The sequence below is a fragment of the Sapajus apella genome, unplaced genomic scaffold (assembly GCF_009761245.1).
Source record: "Sapajus apella isolate SASKATOON/1434 unplaced genomic scaffold, GSC_monkey_1.0 scaffold25, whole genome shotgun sequence".
NCBI classification, from domain to species: domain Eukaryota; kingdom Metazoa; phylum Chordata; class Mammalia; order Primates; family Cebidae; genus Sapajus; species Sapajus apella.
Genome location: NW_022436965.1, coordinates 17642852 through 17661010, shown reverse-complemented (window position 1 = coordinate 17661010; position 18159 = coordinate 17642852). Strand labels below are relative to the sequence as shown.

Here is an 18159-nt window from a genome sequence, read left to right as displayed (position 1 = left end):
TGTGGTTTTACACAGCTTCAACATACATTATCCTGATGTCTAAAATTACATCTCAGAGTACAGCTGTGTGTGTGATACTGGACTTCATTCCACTGGATGATCCCATGCAGTCCAGTTACAACAGGAATGCACTTTTGAACCTAAAGCTGTCACTACAAATCTCACTGTGAGTGGTAAGAATTCATGAAGAAATTCCAGTTTATTGGTTTGCAGGGATTTGCCTATGAAGGTAGAGTTTGTATCTTAAAATTGCCATTGCATTCAAGACAAAAAAAGTCATTTCAATGACTGAAGTTCTTATATTTTTCAGTTGACTATTTGTGATGTGAATTTTTTTTCCTTTTTATATGAGTGTTAATTGGAAATAGGCAAGGAATGAGCAGGCCTTTAACATTCCAGTCCTCTGTGTCAGCTCTCTGTGTTAGAGAATTTATTTGAACTAAAGAGCTCCTAAATCACTACAGCATAACCCTCAGGGAAAATAAAAACTCAAAAATATATAAACAATTAAACTCTACTAAAATTGAGCAGCTGAGCACCTTAGCGTACTTGCTTGCCTTTAGCTAATATATTTGAACCAATAAGGGTGTGTCTTTTGAGGCTGTCTAGGGTATACCTGTGGTTTTAGAAATACCAGTGCCTCATCTCCAGTAGTTACAGTGGTAAAGAAAAAATTGTTACCTCTTTCCTTTGGTGATTCTGGTGCATGTTTGGAAGATACAGCTCAAAACAATCAATACCCTGGGCCTCTGGTTTATAATATATTAATGTCTGCTCTCTGGAAGACCCATATCCACCACCTGCCCTCTGAATTCTGAGTAATCCAGATCCTTTGGAGGACTTAAGTATATAAAAATTAAGAGCAAAACAAATGGTCTTGAAAATCCTTTCCAATAGGCACAAGCAAACACGATAGGGATCGGATCATTTCACTTTCCTAAATGTTCTACATTCAGCGTAGTGGAGGAGGACCTCTGAGGTGTCTGTTCTTTTTCAAATCCCTACCTCAAGGCATTCTCCTCACAGTTCCGCCACCTGCATACACCCCTGATGTTCCATCCACCAAGCAGCCATATCTGCAGGTATACCATCCTCTGCCCTGTCTCTGCACCTTTGCATGTATAATTTCTCCTGCCTGCAAGATGCTCTCATTTATTCTATACCTGATGAACATCTTCCTGCCCATCAAAACCCAGATCACTCTCTCATACATTCTTTCTACATTCCGTGGAATATATAGATTTGGCTGTTACTGGTTTATAATCAAACTTCCTTTTTCACAACAGTCCTAAAGTTTATGCCAGTCTTGTCCCTGTCTCACTAATAATGAAATTAAGATTTTTAGATAGAAAATAATATGACAAGTATTAAAAGCACTCAGAAAGCTAAGGGTTTTTTTTCAGAGCTTTTATTCATTTTTGTATCTAATGTTGAAAACAAGTAAAGATATATACAGAAGAGCCCCTACCTGAAATGTATTCATATGGTCCCCTGACTTAATCACAGATTCTTCTATTTCAACAGAACGTTCTTCCCCACAGATATAGGAAAATGTTCCAATTTTCCTCATTGATTTATGCTTATTGATCACTGAACTTAGAGCTCGGAAACTTGAATTTCCATTTTATGAATGCTCTCAATTTATTGTATGGCCTTAGAAAAAATTATAAAACCTTTTTAACTCTTAGCTTTTGAAAAAGCAAATAATAAGTCTACTTATATCATGAAGTTTGTCTAAAGTTCAAAACAAACTACATGAGTAAAACAACTTGAAAACCGTATTCCTCTATATTTATACAAAGTATATATTCATATTTATATGACTAGTATACAGTATTATTATCTGTATCAAAGAAGACTAAAAGTCTATAGTATACGGAGCCCAAATAAAACTTGCCCAAAAAGAATGCTTCGGATGTAAACTGCTTTCAGTTTCAACCCTTGATTCCACTTACTCATGGTTCACAGAGAGTTTTGTAAGGATCTGTAACTACTCTGAAATAGGTAATAATAGTGCTAACTCATAGAGGTACTTAGAACATAAATGTGGGTGTGTGAAAGAGAGAGAGATACAGAGACAGAGACGGAGACAGAGAGAGAGAGAGAGAAAGAGAGAGAGAAGACATTTTTGCTAAAGAATATCTGAAGACAAAAAAAGGCCAAGGACAAAATGTTGTAGAAAAAACTGGGTTCTTGGGTTATTGTCACAAGACCAGGAATAGTTAGGCACGCAGACACTTTGAAGAATGAGGGTGAATGGATTTTATTGGGAGAAAAGGAAAAAACTCTCAGCGAAGTAAGAGAGATTCCTGTTAACAGACCCCCCTTTCACAGATTGAATCCCAGTTGGTTTATCACGCAGGAATAGGAGAGGTCAGGCTCCTCCCTACTGCAAATGGCACCAACTTCCCCATGCTGCACCCTGTCCTCTCAGAGGTCAGGCCAGTGGGAGATTCTCTGGGGACCTTACCCCTTATCTTCCTCCTGCTTCTATCATAATGAAAACTCTCAAATCTTCATTATTCTAATGTGTAGTAAGTCCACAAAGACATGTGAACTTTGATTTCTAGGGGTTTTTGGTTTTTTTTTTTAGACTAGCTATCTTGACTTCAGAGTATCCAGGAATATTAAGGACAGTGTGACAAGTGTTGTAAATTCCTGATTGAGCACACAGGAGGATGAGAAATTCCTGGGTAAGGAAATAAAAAAAAAGCTGGAAAGCAGAGGGTTGGCCTGTGGTGAAGCCACAGCTGTCCTTGGGGCATTTGCTATCACTGCACAAAGAGCTTTGGGTATACTTAGACATATGGAGATAGGAGAAAACACCTCAGCCAGAACAGACTGGGGAATTGGAACCAAGACTCCTACAGGACACTCAAGAGCTACACCTTAAGTGAAAATGGTGAATCAAGAAAAATCCACTTGCTGGTAAAAGGAGAAAATGAGGAAAGTTATGTGTCTGGGCCTGCATTGTGAATGAAAGGAGAGAAAAGTCTTTGAGAATCCATTTTTATAGGTTCCTCATTCTGTAATTTGAGGTTCAAATTTGTATCATTTACATGGGCAAGCAGAACCAAAGCTGAGGAATTAACTTAAAGTCAACTGAAGTTGGAGGCAGTTCTGGGAGCCTGTAGAAACATAAATACTCTCTGGAGCAAGACACCCTCAAATCAGATCTAATAGAAGCCCAGCTAAACATGAATCCACAATCCAACATTTAAAAGGACACACACACACACAAAAAGCCATCATGAGTAAGTCAAGAGAATAACAAATAGAAAAGATTTTGGACTATGTTTAAAAAGTTTAAAGAAATAAAAGAGCAAATGACAAATTTGAGAAGGGAACACTTTTTTAAAGACAAGGCATATTTTTAAAATAGTCAGATAGAACTTTAAAAATGAATTGCAGTTATTGAAATTAAAATTTTATAAACAGATTAAACAGCTAGAGAGAGACTCTGTAAAATAGGTTCTACACAGTGGTATGCTGATAGATGTTTAATAAGCAGCTGTCCAGATAGGGTAAAGCCCTGTGTAGCATTTGTTAATTTCCATGGTGTGAATGCTCCCACCATAGGTAGCCAATTTTAAGCTACCAGTGTGATGTCAGTGAACTTGGAAGAGATGTGTACAATTGGTTCTCATGAGCTGTATAAACCAGCTCCTGCACACGATTAGACATATAACTGAATAAATTACCCAGAATGCAATACAGAGAGATGGAAAGATAGGATTGCATATAGGACATGAAGGATAGGCTGTGAAGGTCTAATATATGTTTAATTATCATTCTAGAGGCGAATAGGAGAATGACTAAAATGTTTCCAGAATTGATGAAAGTCATGAATTCTAAGATCTAGGAACACCACAAATAACATCCAGACACACATTATAATGAAATTGCAGAGCACCAAAGCCAAAGAGATAACCATAAAAGCATCCAGAGAAAAAATACATCAACTACTAAAGAACAACAGTTCAGACTTCTTAAGGGCAAAAGTGGAAATCAGAAATCTTCAAAGTGCAGAGGGAAACACAAGCTAGAGCTGAATACCTAGTTAAAGGATTATTTTAAAGTGAGGCCTAATAAAGACACTTTCAGACAACAGAAACAGTTTGCCATCAGAGGTAAAAGGAACAGGAAAAAAATGCACTTTAGGAAAAAGGAAAATGATCCAGAAGGAACATGGACAAAGAAGTGGTTAAACATTTATGTAAGCCTAAGCCAATATTAAAACAACTAGAATAGTGTCTAGTGATTAAAAGCCATCTGAACAGTTTTATTTTCTCACAAATACTAAACAGCTTATTGTGCACTTAATTTAATTACATTGCTATGTAGAAGCTTTTAGTTTAGTTTTGTTGTTTTGAGATAGAGTTTCGCTCTTGTTTCCCAGGCTGGAGTACCATGGCACAATCTTGGCTCACCGCAACCTCTGCCTCCCAGGTTCAAGGCATTCTCCTGCCTCAGCCTCCTGAGTAGCTGGGATTGCAGGCATGCACCACCACGCCTAGCTAATTTTGTGTTTTTAGTAGAGATAAGTTTTTTCCCTATTGATTAGGCTGGTCTCGAGCTCCTGACCTCAGGTGATCCACCCATCTTGGCCTCCCAAAGTGGTGGGATTAGAGGTGTGAGCCACCATGCCTGGGCCCACCATGCCTGGGCCCACCGTGCCTGGGCACACCATGTAAAAGTTTAACCATATTTTGGTCACTTCTGACTTATAAAAGAATCAGGAAAAAAACATTAAACATTGTGATATAAGATTTACTTATTTTAACCCGTTACACTTTGCTAAACATACTGAAAACTTGACTGGGTTTAAATTTGTAAAAAAAGAGCCATAGATACCTCAGAATTTTTAAAAACTTCTTTGTTGATCTTGAATGTTCTGTTACGTGATTCCAGATCATTACCTAAGCAAGGATTTCCAATTAAGGCTGAGCTGGGAAAGGCATTATTATATTAAAGTTTATGGTTGTGAAAACTTTACCCCTACAACACTGGAAGTGCAGGACCTTTGTTTCTCTCTACCCAAATGCTGGTGACTTTTTACCTCTAGGAGAGTTATGTACTCACTGTGACTCACAGAAAAAGATAAGGTTACTTTATACTATCTCCCAATAAATGGAGCCAAGGATCTTTGGAGAAATTCCAGGACTGGAGCAGCAAAAGTACAAGATGACCCTGGAATGTCTCAAAAGGTGCCAGAAAGTAAAAAGTGCTCCAAACATTATGGGGAACATGTGAAAAAGATACAAGAAGCAAATTACAGGAGGTTCCCAATCACTACTAAATCTGGGACAATTTCAGAAATAAAATAATGATAGTAATAGATTATAATCTATAGAATAAAATAAGAAGCCATACTGTCATAAACAGTTGAATGAGTAATTGCATGGAGAAGTGAAAGCTGTTCCTCATAATTAATTTAGAAGATAGAAATTTAAAAATCACCATTTGCAAAACATCACAGTAATAATTGTTTCTCTTAAGGGTCAATAGATGTTAAAATTAGTAGGTAAAAGTATGATGAGAAACAGGATATTCACATAGCCTCAAATATCACCCACAAGATACTTATTAATTTCAAAGTAGGAAATAGAAATGTTACTGGAAGACACCATCTTAACCAATTGATCAAAATTAACATCTCTGGTAATGAGACAGATCGACATCACATATCCCCTGATGCAATGCACTGAGAAAGACACACCATTTATGTGGGGTGTTTTTGCCAAAAATGTACAACCTGAAGTAATGAGGAAACATCAAATTGAAGGACATTGTACAAAATAACTGGTCAATACTGTAAAAAACTATTAGGGTCATGAAAGATGAAAAAAGACTGAAGTATTGCTCCAAATTAGAGGAGACTAAAGAGGCATAACTAAGTGTAATATATGATTGAGGATTAGATCCTGGGCCATAGTATTACAATGTCAATTTCTGGATCTTGATCATGGTTGTGTAGTTTTGTAAGATACTAACATTCTAAGAATCTGGGTGAAGGATATACAGGAATTCTTTGTATTAATTTTAAACCTTTTAATAAGACAAATTATTTCAAGCTGAAAATTATTTTACAAATCAAAGATAGTGTTGTAATGGTTTCCTTAGACCTCTCCATCCTCCCATAGTCTAAGAAAGGCCATTTATTAGTTACCTTCTTTCCCAGTTCTATCCACAGACATCAATGCATGGCTTCAGGAAAAGTGGGCCAAGTGCAAGGCTGAAAAGGAAGGAAACAGTTTGAGTCTGAAGCACAAGGTTCCTACTGTGCTGAACCAGTGTGGTAGAGGCTATTAAAATGCCATCTTTTTCTAACTCCCATTCCTCTCCTTCCTCTGCCCTCATACCCTACATCCCAGACCGCTTTTAATCCTATTGGGAAGGTATACAGAGAGAAATAAAGAAAAAATAATAATGAATGGCTGTGTTCTTTGGCACATGAATAACAGTTTCCCTTTTGGGACTTCAAGAATAAAAAATGAGAGGCTTTAAATCCTGCTAACTTGTGCAAGAATGTGCGTGTTTGTGTGTGTGCATGTAGGTAAAAATGTAAACTACCACTGTGGAAATAACAATGCTGGCTTTTAAAATCTACTAAAGTAAAAGAAATAATTATTCCTGAATAAGATGTGTCAAACACCAGTGGGAAGAAAGAAAAGCTGGTTATTTTGTTTAGAGCTGGATGAATTAGGAAAATCTTTTTTACTGCTAACTCAGAGATGAGCTGTTGTTGCCAAGATGTGGTTTATCAAACATCTAGGCTATCTCACAGGATGTGAGTTGGTTTAGCTTTACAAAATAGCTCTATTTTTATTTTAGCCAAATCTCTGCAAGATTCTCAGTCAGCTCCCTCCCCTACTAGAATGAAACAGCAACAACAGCAGCGAAACCTGACTGAAACAGCCGAGTAAATGTTGGCCAGAAGCCTGCTGTGCTCCAGCCTGGCTTTTAGAAGGAGTCTCTCTCATTTTGATTCATTGCTTCTCACAAGCCAGCTCCAGACTGCTTTTCTTGAGATAAAATAAGTTGTAGAAGTATAAAGGGAATGTTGCCACTGGTAATTCTTTTTACTTAAGATAATAAAAAGCACACAAAATTTCCATGCTCATTCTTGACTCTTTTCCGGGTCCCCCTTCCTGATTCTAACACACTGTGGAAATGGTGCAAGGAAAAAAAGCCACAGGCAGTAGTCGGTGTTGCAGACCACATGACTCATTACTTGTACTTTTTTCTGGAGTAGTCTGTTTTCTGTGAGCTGGCTTCACTCTGGTTAATTACTTGGCATCCTGAGATTTCACCTGGTTGCCCCTCTGGTGGCTCAGACAGGGCCTGGGGCATCACTGAATTTATATTGAAAATCAGATTGGCATCTGAACAGCTCCCACAACACACACACACACACACAAAAACACACCCCAAACACACTTAATCAGCATCAAGTAGTACAGTTTCCTTTATAAGTGATGGGAGCTGCTGGCTGTTGTTTTTGGCTTGAGGCCGTACAGACCAGCCAGCCGTTGTGTAAGCATGGTCTGTCTGAATTGCTTTGGGGCTGTCTTCTTAGAAGTCTTCTTGCTGTTCATTATTTTGCCAGCAAGCCTTCCTATTACTTCTTTTTAGATTCCTCAATCTATGTTTTCTCTACTGTAAGATAGTAAAGTGTAGAGAGTCAGGGAGCCCTGAAAATCTTGAAGATTTTTTTCCTTTGGTCTTTATATTTTTAATTTGAGATTGGCATTTTAAACCGTTGTGGAACTTGTGAACTTACTGAGTTTAAACTAGAATTTGGAGTAGGAGTTAATAACCAAACTGTTCTTCTCATGCTGTTTTAAAAACTTCTGGTATATATGCCTTTTTATTTTTTACTCACCATACAGTCTATTCAGAAAAAAAACAACAAACAAAAAACATTAAGTAGCTCTTGGCAGAAGGTCAAAACCAGCATTTCAGGGAAGGTATTTAAAAGTCTTTTAAGTGTGGGCTATTTGTAAAAGCAATATCTGCACATTTCTTATGACTGGGAAGGACTATTTTCACAGTCTTTCATGGAAATATTTCTAGACAATTTTCTGTGGCTCTTTTCCCTGAGCTCATTTATTTGCTTTTGCTTCAGAACACAGCATTTTAATGAGCAGTTTTATGAGCCTAACCTGCGTTCTGCAAGCTCCACATGACTGGATTCCTGTTGCACATAACCTTTGCCCTATTTTCCATTAAAACACAAGACTTTTCTATAATCATCTGTATACTATGACCTTGGAGGAAAAAAAATGCAACAGATACTTTAGTCTACTATTTAGTCTACTTTAGCACACTAAAATTGATATTTTTTTAAAGTTGTTTCCTTATAGTTTTTAAAAGTATGCATATTAATATCTTCACAAATTTATTTATGGTGTAAGATGCCTAATTCGATATTACCTCTGGATAAATAACTCATTTAGGTATCTTTATAATCCATTGAGAGATGTACAAAGGCAATATGAACCCCAAATCATTTTGGAGTTATGAACATTCAAAACAAAAAAAATGTATAGTTTTCTGTCTCCACTTGGGCTTACATATAAAATAGTTGTCAGGAAGTTCCTTCTTAAAGCAAAGCTAAATCATCACCTGATGCATTTTAGCTTCTTCTCTTTGTGCTTCAATTCAAATGTAAAACAACTATTTTTCACTTTATACATAGTATCCTACTATTTTTATATGAAATAACTTTCTTTTCTATAACCTGAAACATCCACATACTGGTTTTGCTTCCAGTATTTTAATCCGTTTTCTTAATATCTGCTAAACATTCAAGCTCTTTCTTTCATTTGAGCAGTAGAATCCCAAGCAGAATGCAGAGCCCCTGCAGAGGTCTAACCAGTACCAAGAACAATGGAGCTATTGTGTAGCACACTCAGCTCCCCTCAGGATCATGCATTCCAGCCCTGTTTGCCTTTTAAAACTACACTATGGATTTAAGGTAGTCTGTGGTTGCTTGTAACACCTTGTTCTTTTTCTGCCCTGCTTACTTTAGCCAATCTATCTCCATCTTATAATTCTGTTTACTTTTTCTTCTTAGAACAAGGAAGGTACTCTTTAAAACAGAGTGCAGTAAGTTTAGGGCGAATGAAAGGAAATCTACTTCACACAGCAGGTTATAAACTTGTGGAACTCATTAGTCCCAAAAGGTGGGACTGGCAGGAAATGTAAATGAATTCAGAAATCTTTTAGCCAGATTTATGAATGAGAGCCACAAATGGCTACTAAGAAAACTGGGACTATACCTGACTTTTACAACAGAAGTCAGAGAGCAGCTTTGAGCTCCCCCACAGGATGCCTCTTGAGACCTATTGGGGTGGCTGACCTTGGGTCTCCCCCACTATGGGATTTCCTGAGCATCCTATGTCCCATCCACACTTGTTCTCAGTTTCACTGGGTCTCAGAAAGAACCAGTAAGCCTTATCTGGGAGAGGCAACTTTCTTTTTAAAATAGAAGAAAGAAGGCTACTTTTTAAAATAGAAGAAGAAAGCTTCATAACTTTTCCTTTCCCGTTCAACTGTCTGCCTACCTTAGTGCCAATTATGACTGTCAGACAATAGTGATGTCTGTCTAGTAGAAACTAGCTGAAATCACACTTGGATGTTAAAACATAGATACTTTCTTTTAGGTTAAGTCAGACCCTTTTTTTCCTGGGAATTTTCAGGCCTGAGACCATAAATAGCATTTTTATTTCACCCTGTACTCTATCCTCAGTAGAACCTTCAATCACTTAACTCCTCTGCTTTTCCCAGATCTATATCCCTTTAGTGCAGGGTTCTCAAACTGGAGCACTTAAAAAATGCAAATGGTTCTGGCTTCACCCCAGACCAATTAAATCACAATTTTGAGGGTGGAACCCAGGTATCAGTAGTCTATAAAACCATCCCAGGTAATTCTCCCAGCAGCCAAGTTGAGGGTCTTGACCTGACAAGTACTGTTAGGTTCTCTCCCTACCCTGAGCTCTCTGCTTGGCATCTCAGTGTTGTCTGCAACATCATTCTGCAGTAGCCACCTCTCCATGTTTAATGTTTATTAGTGATTATAGTGAAGCTCTCTACATAAGTCATCAATGCTAGGTCTTTATGCTTTTTCTGTCCTATCAAACATGAACACTTAGTAAAAGAAAACTTGCTGCAAAATCTGACCCATTGCAAACACCCAACACTTATAAGATCCTGCCCTCCTTTTACTCACCTCTTTGTTGACTAGCCAGACACCTGCTCCAAAAATGATCTTTCATCACATCTGTCTCTCACTTTTCCTATAGGCAAGAATGTCACCTTTTTAGGAGAATACAGAAGCCAACCAGAAGAAGCTGCCTGATACCTTTAACTTAGCTGAGCATTCTTCCACCATTCTCTTCTTATTCTTCCTTTAAATCATTGAAAAGAAAAATTCTACTTTCACTTATTAAATACAATTGAATACAAACTGTGTGCAATACATTAGAATGTAGTGAATACCTATTAGAAAGCAATGAACAATAATACATTAAAAGAATATAAAGTCTTAACAATAAGAAATATTTAATAAGCTATGAGTGTCTAGGAAGGAGGGATTATTTAGGCCAGGTCTTGAATAATGAAAAGATTTTAGCAATCAAATATCAGGCAAAAGGGCATTCAGATTCAAAGGGGCAACATGGCTAAAGACACCAGGTTGTGATGTGCATGGTTTGATTTGGGAATAGCTAAAGGTCTGTTATAGCTGGAATATGGCATAGAAAGTGAATCTTTCTGAGTATTTCTCATTTATGGCATACTGAATCTCATAGTTTGCTGTTATTTCTAATGTCTTTAGTCTTTTGTCTTCTGGTTCCTTTTTAAACTTTATGTATACACATGGCTTCCCTGGCCTAAAAGAAACATCTTTGACCCAATCCTGATATCTTGATAAATACCATGCCATTCCCTTCATTTTTCTGCCAAACTTTCACAGTATGACTTAGGCTTTCTTTCTGCCCCCTTTCTACATTCTCCACCTCACCCTCCTAACCTAGCTTCTGGCCTCCCCTTAATCCTACCCACAAACCCCCATCCTTACAGAAAAGCTCTGCAAAAGATTCTTACACTGTTCAGACAAAGCCATTGGCCAGCCCTCATTCTATTTAGCTTTTAGCAACATCTGGCACTGTGAATTACTGCATTTTTCTTGAAAGCTTTTTTACCTGAGGCAGCCTGGGATGTTGCATGATGGTCGAACTCCTCCCACCTTTTTTTCACTCCCTATGGTCTCCTTTGCTGGCAGTTTTCTACCTCCTTAACTGTGAATATCCATCCCCAAATACTTTCCTCCTTCTCTTGTTTCATTCTATTATTTATTCTTTCATCCTGAAAGCATTAACTGAGTACTCACACTAGGCCAGGCACTTTGCTAAACACAAAGACAAATTTGGTTTTCCCTGTACACTTATTGCTTTTAAGCATGCTTTCTGTTCATATGGCTCCAGCTTCCAATTCTGTATGGAAGATTTCTAAATCTACATTTCTGTTGTGACTCCTGAATGCTCATTCTGTAATTGCAGTTGCCACCAGATAAGTATTTTGCATCTACACAGTTTACTTTAAAATAAACTCATTTTTTTCCATAAAAATCAATTTCTCTGCCTCAGTATATTTACCTCAATCAATGAAGTCATCATATCCGTCTTCAAGGCTGGACATCTGAGCATATTATTTTACTCTTTTCTTGGTACATTTTGCATCCAATCTGTCATGATTTTCCAATAATTTCTTCTTTAGAATGCCTTTATGATTCACTGTTACCTCTCCATTTTTATAGCCACCCACTTGATTCAGACTTTACACATAGCTTCTTACTAAAGACAATAATTGATCTCCCTGCTTTCACTCTCACTCTCCTTAAATAAGTTCAGCCTGTAGTTGCCATATTAATCTTCCTAAAATATTGCTTGAGTACATCCTTTCTGGTGACCTTTCAAGCCCACCACATTTCATCTCATCTCCTTAGTCTAGCCCAAGTTCTCCACAGTTTGACCACTCATTTTGCAATTCAGCCACATATTCTACTCAACATATTTGTTGCCATGCCCTCCCCAGTATTTTACTAAACACATCAAACGAATTTCTACCTCCATTCCTTTTTTTCCCCTCACCTAGATGCCTTCTAAAGGTCTGCATGCCCCAATATAACCAGGCCAAGTCTCACTTACTTTCTTTCCATAGCCTTGCCTTGTGCCAGAAACCTCTGGAAAACTTTTCTCTCTTGAAAAGCCAATTATATTTAGAGGCTCTATCATACCACTTGGCTCATATTACATGCTATCTTTATGACACATTGTTTTTGGCCTGTTAATGGGCTCCTCCCCAAATATAGGGTAAACTTATTAGGTGAACTGTATATAAATTTATTAATTTTAGATAATAAAAATAGTATTGTGTTTATGTTTTTTAAGGTGTCTTATCTTTTAGGAATATGCACTGAAATATTTACAGATAAAATTAGGTGATGTCTGAGTTTACCTCAAAATAGTTTATAAGTATAGATGGAACAAGGTTGGCCATGTGGTGAATTGCTGAAGTTGAGTTATGAGAGATTAATTTGTACTGTTCTGTATTCTATCTACCTTTACATGTATTTTAAATTTCTTAAAAATATTTTTAAAGTAGTCATTGATGTTAAGAAATTCTTGTTAAATATTTTTGATGTGATAATGGCACTGTCATTGTGATTTTTGAAAAGGAATTCTTATCTTTTAGAAATACCAACTGAAGTATTCATGCATGAAATGATAATAATGTAGACATTGAGGTCATTGCATTTTTAAAAGATTATAATAAAATGAAAGAAAAATATTTAAATTGTTATTGAAAGTGTCTTATCCCCAGAAATACATTCATAAACCCCAAGGTGAGAAAACAATACTTTAGATAGTTATGTAAAGCCTGTTCTAAGTTTTGCCTGTTTATAACTAAATACTGCATAGCAAGCAAATCTGTGAGCTGCACATCCTGTAGATGAGTGCATAGAGAAGAGTAAAAAACAACCAAACACTGTATATGAGACCTCATAATCTTTAAAGATACAGGATTTTTCATAAGAGTAATGGCTTTAAAAACTGGATTATATTCCAGGTAACATCAGCCTTCAATGGATATACATTCAGACATGCTAGTACCAGATAAAGTGACTCATGCCTATAATCTCAGCTAGTTCAGAGGCTTAGGAAGGAGAATTGCTTGAGGACAGGAGTTTGAGATCAGCCTGGGACACATAGCAAGACCCTGTCTCTAGAAACATTTTTTTACATTAGCTGGGCATGGTGGCATGCACCTGTAACCCTGCTACTTGGGAAGTTAAAGTAGGAGGATTAGTTGATCCCAGAAGTTCAAGTGAGCTATAATCATACTACTTGACTGCAGCCTGGGCAACAGAGCAAGGCCCTTTTTCTAAAAAAAAAAAAAAAAAAGTAAAAACTAAATAAATAAACATGTTAAAGCAGTCCTTAATTTAAAAAAAAAAAAAAAAAACAGCCAAACACAAAGAAAACCCCACAGGCTTTCCGCAATATCAATTTAATTCATAAATTTAGTATTAGCTCTCCAAAAAACTTTTCAATAAATGTTGATTATTAGCAAATTCATCTGATTTCAGGGAGAAGAGTCTTGTCTCTGTCATTAAAATATTCATGATCAATCAAATGGCTGGTAAGTTAATATCAGAACTAGCTGAATGTCTGAAAAACCCAAAAGTTAGAAAATCATCCATGGGTGCTCACTTCAATAGCACATATTCTAAAATTGAAAAAATATAGACAATATTAACACAGCCCCTGCACAAGGATCACATGTAGATTCAGGAAGCATTTCATATTTTTCTGAATGAGAAATTTAACAGATAGATATTATTAAAAAAAGAACTAAACAGAAATTTTGGAGATGAAGAATTTAATAATTAAAATAAAAAATACAGTTGAGAGATTCAACAATAGATTAGATCAAATAAAAGAAAAATTTTGAGGCCAGGTGTGGTGGCTCATGCCTGTAATCCCTGTACTTTGGGAGGCTGAGGCAGGCGAATCACAAGGTCAGGAGATCGAGATCATCCTGGCCAACATGGTGAAACCTCGACTCTACTAAAAATACAAAAATTAGCTGTGCATAGCGGCAAGTGCCTGTAGTCCCAGCTACCCGGGAGGCTGAAACAGGGGAATCACTTGAACCCGGGAGGCAGACATTGCAGTGAGCCGAGATCATGCCACTGCATTCCAGCCTGGTGACAGAGTGAGACTCTATGTCAAAAAAAAAAAAGAAAGAAAGAAAGAATTTTTAAACTTGAAGATGAATATTTTGAAATAACCTAGTCAGGAAAAAAAAGAAAAAAGAATTAAGAATGCCTTAGAGGACACATTGGAACACTATTAATTGAGCAAATGTTCACAATATGAAAATTTCAGGAGAGGAGATGAGAAAAGGCATAGAAACCTTACTTAATGAAATAATAGCTAAAAACTTTGCATTTCTTAGAAGAAATATGGACATCTAGATCCAGGAAACTCAAAACCCCAAATATATTAAGTTGAAAAAGGTCTTCTTCAACTCACATTATAGTCAAAGTGTCAAAAGTCAAAGACAAAGAATTCCAAAATAGCAAGAGAAAAGTGTTAAGTCACAGAGAAGGGAATCCCCATTAAGCTAACATTAGATTTCTCAGACACCTTATAGGCTAGGAAAGAATGGGATTATAAATTCAAAGCACTGAAAGAAAAAAAAGAAAAGATGTTAGCCAAGAATAGTATACCAAGAAAATCTATACTTCAGAAATGAAGGAAAAATAATATCTTTCCAACACAAACAAAACCTGAGGAAATTCATCACGACTAGACCAGCACTACAAAAAAGTATTAAAGAAATCCTGTACATCAAAGCAAAAGAGTAATAATGCTACTACCATAAAAACATGCAAAAGTATGGAACTCATTCATAGAGCAGATACACAAATTATTAAGGAAAAGGAATTTAATCTTATCATGACAGAACACCACCAAACTGCAAAGATAAATAATGAGAGAGGAAAACAGAAACAAAAGATATATAAAACAATGAGAAAACAAAAAAGATAACAAGATTAAGTCCTCACCTAACAATAATAACCTTGAATATGAGTAGATTAAATTCCCCAGTTAAAACATATAAACTAGCTGAATGGTTAAAAATCAAGACCCAACTATATGCTGCCTACAGTAAATTCATTTTACCTATGAAGATACACATAGACTGAGAGTGAAGGAATGAAAATATATATTCCACACACACAGAAGCCCAAAATGAGCAGGGTGTCCCCACCCAAATCTCATCTTGAATTGTAGTTCTTTTAATTCCTACATGTTGTGGGAGGGACCTGGTGGAAGGTAATTGAATCATGGTGGTGGTTTCCCCCATGCTACTCTCATGATAGTGAATAACTTCTTACAAGATCTGATGGTTTTTTAAGGTGTTTCCCCCTTTGTTTGGCTCTCATTCGTCTCCTTACTGCTGCTATTGAAGAAGGACATATTTTCTTCTCTTCTGCATTAATTGTAAGTTTCCTGAGCCCTCCCAAGTCATGCTGAACTGTGAGTCAATTAAACCACTTTTCTTTATAAATCATCCAGTCTCGAGTATGTTTTTATTAGCAGTACCCATACATATGTGAGATAAAATAGACTTTAAGTCAAAAACTGAAGAAGAGATAGAAAGTCATTGTGTCATTATATATATATATATATATATATATATATAATAACTAATATATATATAAGATGATATGTATATACATTTACAATTGCTTATCTCTCTAGATACATATATGTGTGTGTGTGTCATTGTATATATATAATGTGTGTCTATATATATGATACACACACATATATATATAATGATACACACACACATATATATATACACACAGAGAGAGAGAGAGAGAGAGAAAGAGAGAGGGTCAATTCATCAAGAGAATATAGCAATAATAAATGTATATAGACCTAATATTGGAGCACCCAGCTATATAATGCAAATATTATTAGATCTAAAGGGAGAGATAGATCTCAATACAATAATAGCTGGGGACTACAACACTCTACTCTCAGAATTGTATAGATCACTTAGGCATAAAATCTGCAAAGAAACATTGAATTCACACTGCACCATAAATCAAATGGACCTAACAGACATTTACAGAACATTCCATGCAACAGCTACAGAATATGTGTCCTTCTCATTAGCACATGAAACATTCCCCAGACTAGATCATATGTTAGGCCACAAAACAAGTCTCAACAAATTTTTAAAAATCAAAATCACATGAAATATGTGTTCTTATCACAATGGAATAAAACTAGAAATCAAAATCAAGTGGAACTTTGGAAACTGGACAATTATGTATAAATTAAACTACATACTCCAAAACAACCAAAGCATAAAATAAGAAATTAAGAAGTACATTAAAAATTTATTGAAACAATTGAAAATATATCAAAACCTATATGATACAGCAAAATCAGTAGTGAGAAGAAAGTTTATAGCAATAAACACCTATATCAGAAAAGTAGAAAGATTTCAAATAAACAACCTAATGATGCACTTTAGGGAACTAGAAAAGCAAGAATAAGCCAAACCCAAAATTAGAAGAAGGAAAGAAATAATAAAGATTGGAGCAGAACTAGAGAGTAAAACAATACCAAAGATCAAGGAAACAAAAAGTCAGTTTTCTAAAAATATAAACAGAATTGACAAATCATTAGCTAATCTAGGGGAAAAAAAAAAGACCCAAATAAATAAAATTCAAAATAAAAAAAAGAAACACTGCAATTGATACCACAAAAAAGGAAATACTACAACTGATACTTCAGAAATAAAAAGGATTATTGGAGACTATTATGAACAATTATATACCAAAAAATTGGAAAACCTAGAAGAAATGGATACATTCTAGACACAGCAAGCTACCAAGATTGAACCAGGAAGAAATGGAGAACTTGAACAGAGTAACAATTTGGTAATGAGACTGAATCAGTAATAACATCTCCCAATAAAGAAAAGCCCAGGACCAAATGGCTTTGCTACCGAATTCTACTAAACCTTAAAGGAAGAATTAACATCAATTCTTCTCAAACCATTTCAGAAAATGAAAGGGAATTTTTTCAAACTCATTCCTTGATGTCAGCATTACATTGATACAAAAACTAGACAAGGATGCAACAAAAAAAGAAAACTAGAGGCCAATACCCCTGATGAACATAGATGCAAAACTTCTCAACAAAATACTAGCAAACTGAATCCTACAGCACATCAAAAAGATTATACACCATAATCAAATGGGATTTATCCCAGGTATGCAAGGATGGTTCAACATATACAATACAATAAATGCAGTATATCACATCAACACAATGAAGAACAGAAACAATATAATCATCTCAATAGATATAGAAAAAGCATTTTATAAAATTCAACATGACTTCATGATAAAAACTTTCAACAAATTAGAAGGAATTTAACTCAACACAATAAAGGGCATATATGACAAACCCACAGCTAACATCATACTGAACAAGGAAAAGTTGGAAGCTTCTTCTCTAAGAACTGGAACAAGACAATGATGCCTGCTTTCTCCACTCTTATTTAACATAGTATGGGAAGTCCTAGCCGGAGCAATTTGGCAAGAGAAAGAAACATGGCTAGTTCCCAAATATGAAGTGCTATTAGTATAAATTTCCAATACTTTCTACAAGAATGAAAAATATCTTGTTAATAAGTTTTATTTTGATTAATTGATTATGCGCTGTATTAGTTTGCCATAACAAATTATCATAGACTAGGTGGCTTAAGCAAGAGAAATTCATATTTGACAATTCTAGAAGGTGGAAATCTGAGATCAAGGTATTGTCAGGTTGTTTCTTCTGAGGCCTCTCTTCTTGGCTTGTGTCATCACATGATCTTCCCTCTGTGTGTGCCCATGTCCATATTGCCTCTCGTTGTAAAAATACCAGTTATATTGGATTAGGGCCCACCCCAATGAACCCATTTTAACTTAATTGCTTCTTTTAAAACCCCATCTCTCAATATAGTCACATTCTGTGGTACTGCAGGTTAGGGCTTCAACATGAATTTTGGAAGGGG

The 18159-nt window shown here is 36.0% G+C and overlaps 1 protein-coding gene and 1 non-coding gene across 9 annotated transcripts in view; both read left to right on the top strand.

The window, feature by feature from the left end:
• The window catches only part of DNM3 (dynamin 3), a 549446-nt gene that overhangs the window by 482775 nt on the left and 48512 nt on the right, over positions 1-18159 (top strand). The window lies entirely within an intron of this gene.
• LOC116560344 lies at positions 13771-13877 on the top strand. Its single transcript, XR_004272927.1, has one exon. It is a non-coding gene; the product is annotated as a U6 spliceosomal RNA (small nuclear RNA).